This window comes from Lactuca virosa, chromosome 1 (genome assembly GCF_052849685.1).
Source record: "Lactuca virosa cultivar CGN04683 chromosome 1, Lactuca_virosa_CGN04683_v6, whole genome shotgun sequence".
In the NCBI taxonomy this organism is placed as follows: domain Eukaryota; kingdom Viridiplantae; phylum Streptophyta; class Magnoliopsida; order Asterales; family Asteraceae; genus Lactuca; species Lactuca virosa.
This window is the reverse complement of record NC_136426.1, coordinates 287870912-287876695: the sequence shown is the minus strand read 5'-3', so window position 1 is coordinate 287876695 and position 5784 is coordinate 287870912.

The window sequence follows — 5784 nt, the reverse complement described above, 5'->3', positions numbered from 1 at the left end:
TGCAAGCAGAACTCAGAGGCTGACAAGAAGAATTTTACAGACATGCTTCGGTGGTACATTACATTTCGCTATCATCTTTTGGCCATCATACCGAAGGTGTTTAAGACTGTGAAGAAGACTTCTGTTGTTCAACAGAATTGAGGTTTCGGCTCCAAAGACGCAAAGGGGGAGATTGTTGAGTCCATTTGTGTTGCGTCATGGGCCTTACGTTTTGCATCCGGATTGGGCCTGTCCATCCGTGATTATCTAGATTAGCTAGTAGGGTTATACTATATATATGCATGCATGTATGTATTATACGTTGTTGATTATTACGTTCATAACTTTTGTAACCCTAAACACCTCTATAGTAGCAGTTCTTAATCGAGCTCTTCTGAGGTGTTAAAGTTTTAATCATTCGACACATTCAAAGTCATTCTTGTGTTCGTATTTACATTCTTAATTGTTTGCTTGCTCAGAATCTAACGATCCTAATAGAACTTTGTTCTAACATTGAAGATACGGGACCTCGCCCACACACCGCTAACTAGGATGCTGATGAATGCTACGACTATCCTGTAGTCTTACATCCTGGCTAAGCCTGCGCCAAGCCGGGAACTCTCCGACATGGTTTCCCAAACCAGTTACCATTTGTTGTGAGTACACGATCTCAACGTTGGGAAGTTTCCCAAACTCCCAACTCATGCACTCCTCTATCTAAATAGACAAACGGACTGCTTCCCTACTCAACAAGGATGCCAACTTAACCCAATTTCGCACTTACTTCTACTCCTGAATACTTGGATGGTTCTCCCTTACTTCGATTCGAATAGCTCCTTACATCTCACAACTTGGAAAGGATCCCCAATCCTCTTACCATCCAATGATCCACCTGCTGGCAACAAATGCTTAACCGCCAATGTTCCAAAACTAACCCAATACTAAAATAACACAACTCTTGAAGGCTAACGGGACACTCCCTGCGTCCCAATCACACTTGCTACAATTACTGCATCCTGAGAACCTGCTCTTAAAAGGAGGCGTCTTCGAACTACTACTCGATAATCCATGGTATGCAGATGGCATATGACTCAATCGTAAGCAAGAAACATAATTCTAAAGTACATTTACTAATATAGATGCAGAACCATAACAAATAAATCATAAGTAAAAACTGATAGAAGGAAAAGATACACACCTGCCATGTCGGAAGCTGCTCGTGCCTCCTCGGTAGTCAGCTAGAAAACACTACTCCTTGCTACAGGCGCCTCTGCCCGGCCCTGACGGCCGTCGGTGATCCTCAAAATCGCAGGGGCGGGTGCCATCACCTGTCCCGCTGTAACCAAACTCGGGCATTGGGCCTTCTTGTAGCCCCGCTGACTGCAATGAAAGCAGATCAGGTCTGATCCCTGGGTGGTGGTAGCAATACAATCCCTGCTAAAATGATCAGTCCGGCCGCACTTGAAGCAACCAGAACCACCACTCCTGCCACTCCTACAGACACACTTGTGTGTCCTGCCGCACTTGCCACAGCGGTTGCGGCTTTGAAAGTCTCTCGATCTCAAATCCGACCCTTGGGTCTCTTACCCGCACCTGTGGACAACTAAGCCTCATCCGGTTTCCTTTTCCTTTCTGACTCCAGGTCAATCTCTCTCTCTCAGGCTCGAGCGATCATATCCTCCAGCGTCTTGCAGCTGGACCGGCTCACAAACTGTCTAATGTCGCTCCTCAGCATCTCGTGATATCGGGCCTTCTTCATCTCCTCGTCGCCACATATTGCGGAACAAGAAGAGCCCTCTCCCTGAACTTGGCGGTGATCTCCGCCACGGTGTCTGTAGTCTGCCGGAGGTCCTGGAACTCGCGTGCTAACTGTTGCACCTCAATCACTGGTGAAAACTCAGCCTTGAACCTGGCTGAGAAATCACTCCATGACATCGCGTCCAACACGGCATCATCCCCAATAGCATGTCCAACCTCCTCCCATCAATCCCGTTCTCTGTCCTTCAGAAGACAAGAGGCAAGTCGGACCTTGTCCCCCTCGGGACATCGGCTCATATGGAAGGCGTTGGCAACATCCGCCAACCACCTGCTGCTAGCGATGGGGTCCCTAGCCCCATGGTAATCTGGAGCTCCGCAAGCTCTGAGCTCTTGGAATGTCAGTGTACGCGCCCCCATCATGGCCACCATCTCGGTACGGAAGGCTCCCATTCTCTCATCCAAGCTCTCCAATATTCCCTCCTTGACCGAACCGAAGATCAAAGGAGTCTGGTCCAGAATACTGCGTGTAATCTTAGCTGATATAAACTCTCTCATATGCTCCTCGAGCTGCCTGGCTCCTGAACCCGAGCCTGATCCCTCTCCAGCACCAGAACTGCCAACTGGCCTCTCTCGTAGCATCACCATTCTGCAGCATATCATAACAACCATCAGAATACTCATCACTATCAAGGGATCACACACACACTACAAGTTCCCCGGCTTTATCTCAGCCCTCCTTGATTCGAGTATGGGTCCTCTACTTTCAGTAGTACGGGCCCATACTACCTTCCACATCTATCCGTACTTTCCTCAAGAATTGCCTCGACTCCACCAAGTCCCTTTCACTACTTCTATTTCTCCCAGCACTACACTCGTCCTAGGCTTGCCCTAGGGTAATCTCTGACCCAACCCAGTCCTCAGCACTACACTCCCAGCACTACACTCCACCAAGTCCCTTTCACTACTTCTACTTCTATTTCTCCCAGCACTACTTCTATTTCTCCCAGCACTACACATATCAGGATTTGTACTAGCATGCGATTCTAAGCTCATACAACCAGGCATAACCTAAACAGGTCATCCTACCACTGTCTAATCAATACTAGCATGCAGCTCAATAAGCATATAGCAGGCATATAAGGCATCCATCCTAGATCCTTAGCCCTAATCTAGCATGCTGATCACACAATCATATCATAACATAAACTTGTATGGGTAATTTGGGGAGAACTTACTTGAGCTCGGCTGATTGCATGCACCACACCTTTATTTCTTTTCAAAGTTCTTTTTCAAAATTCTTTTTATAAAAATGATTTTCTTTTGATATTTCATACCAAGTCCTTAGTTTGAGTCCAGACATACCCGAGAGTGCGCCCGAATCCCTCAAACCAAGGCTCTGATACCAACTTGAAACATCCCAAAAATCCGGTGCAAAATTTTCATTTTAAATCATTAATTAAAACATAACTATCAAATCATTTCTTTCATAAACATAAGTCGTTATATCAAATCATAGTATCATTTCAAAACATGCTTATTTTATCAGAGTGAAGCATCCCAGACTAAAACTTCTTGGTGTGTGCGATGCAGTCATTCCGAGCTCTTCCCTCCGCTACCGGAAGTACCTTAAATCAAAATTGAAAACCATAAGCACGAAGCTTAGTGAGTTCCCCGAACTACCTCATACCATACACATAAGCACATATATTGGGCCCTCGCCCGCTGCATCGGGACTTGCCCGGCATCGGTCCCTGCCGGGCATCAGGCCCCGCCTGGCATCGAGCCCCGCTCGATATACATATATGTTTCTCTTAGGCCCCGCCTGTCTCTATGCCTCGCCCGCTATACACATACAACTACATAAACATACTAGTACATAAATAAAACATACTATAACTGTATTCCTGTTCTAAGGCCTCGCCTAACTTGGGCCCCGCTCCTGGTCTACTACTGATGAGTCGTGGAACCCCGTCCACACTCCTGCTGATAGTGAGATACGGGCCCCCGCCCACACTCACTTTTCTCCTATCACGGGTCTCGCCCCTACTCTGCTAAATAATGAGATATGGAACCCCGTCCATACTCAACTAGTGATGAGATATGGGACCTCGCCCACACTCACCTCCATACCAGGCACATACAAGTATCACAAAGACAACGAGTGTAATCTAACATGCAAACATTCCTCAGCTTGCCCCGGCATCGGACCTTAGTCTGGAAACATACTAACATATAACCATACCTCGGGCTTGCCCCGACATCGGACATTGGTCCGGAACCTATAACTACCGACACATGCAAGAATCACAAAGACCTCTAGCATACTAACATTCCTCGAGCCTTGCCCGACATCGGATCGTAATCCGGAATATATATCATAAAAATGCCTGGGGCTAACTGTAGTGGTGTTGATTATGATGGCATGTGTGGAATTAGAAAAGATCTTATGAATCATCACGTAAACTCAAGAACATAAGGAGTAAATAAATCTGTGTAAACTCATATTAGATCTAGAAAGGATATACAAATGGGTTTGTACAAATTTTCTCTCTCTAGTCTAACACTCCAAAATGATCATTCTAAATATGAGTGTCACTCACTTCCTATTTATAAGAAAGACAACTCATTTACACATCAATAAGGGTAAAGCACAAAAACATCCAAGCGTGACTTTGCACCCGAACATTCTCCCCCCCCAAAGTTAGGATTGGATGCCCAGCTTCAATATCCAACGAGCTCGCGTGATCAAGACCAAACTCCCCCTCGGATTATCACTGGTCTTCAAAATCCGCAATGAATACCCGAAAAACCCGCTTTGAATACCCATCATTCTCCCCCTTTTTATAATCAAAAAATGATTATAAAACTCATTAAGGGTGAGAAGCGCCCGAGGAATGAACGATACAATACTCCCCCTTGATGTGTACCACAAATGAAACTCCCGAAAAACTTGCACGGAAAAACAATCATGAAAAAGCCTCAAAAAATTTCCAATTTATGAAAATTTTTGACTTTTTAGGTGAAAGTTGCAAGGTTTTCCAAAATCCGGGTAAAAACCGTCAATAACAGAATTATGTAGGTACCCGTTGCGCCTAAAATAGCCAAATATGTGAAACTCTATCCCATTTGCGAAACTGGGCATAAAGCGTAAATTCGCACAAAGTGCAGGGACCAGAAATGAACATTCTTCAATTTCTCAGAAAATTAGCCCAATTTCAAAGTTGGGTATTTGCTGCCAACTTTTCGAAACTCCAGGGACTCATTTCGAAAATTTTGTTTCCATTTTTCCAAACTGTCGAAATTACTCCAAATTTCGAATGTCGGTAAAAATTGTCAAACTTTCGAAAGTGCAAGTATTAATTTCGAAAATTTTGCCTTATTTCTTCCAAGCTGTCGAAAATTGCCCCATATTTCGAAATGTGTACAAACTGTCAAACTATCGAACTTTTAAGGACTAAATTTGAAACTTTTGTATCTTCTTCTTCACTTTTGTTTCGTTATATCAGTCACGAAATCAGCAGCACCATTTTAACGAAACTTTTATATCTACTTCAATTCGTTACAGAGACAACGAAATTTTTCTTACATCCCGTTCTTTAGTTTCAATCATGAAATCCACAGCACCATTTTAACGAAACTTTTGCTTATCAACGGAATAACGAAAACGAAGCATGTCAAAGGCTTAATCGTGAACAGTAACTCTTCGCTTTTTCAAATCCAAAGAAAAGCCAGTCTCAAAGAATTCGTTAATTGAGGCCATCGACTCAAAATCTTTAACTGTAAAATCCATGGCTTCGTTCTTCAATCAATGCCTCGTGAATGAACCTCAAAACCCATTTCGTTATCACGACCCCTTCGTTATCAGTTACTCAAGCTATATCCAAACTTGATTCAAACTATCACCAAAGTTGAATCAGCATTAACTCATCAAAACAACTATACTGCTTCGTTAACATCCATTACATAATAAACTCAACCCCAAAGCGAAATCATCCATTAAAATCGAATAGAAATTGTCAATATGAATAAACCCAATTCGATTCTTCA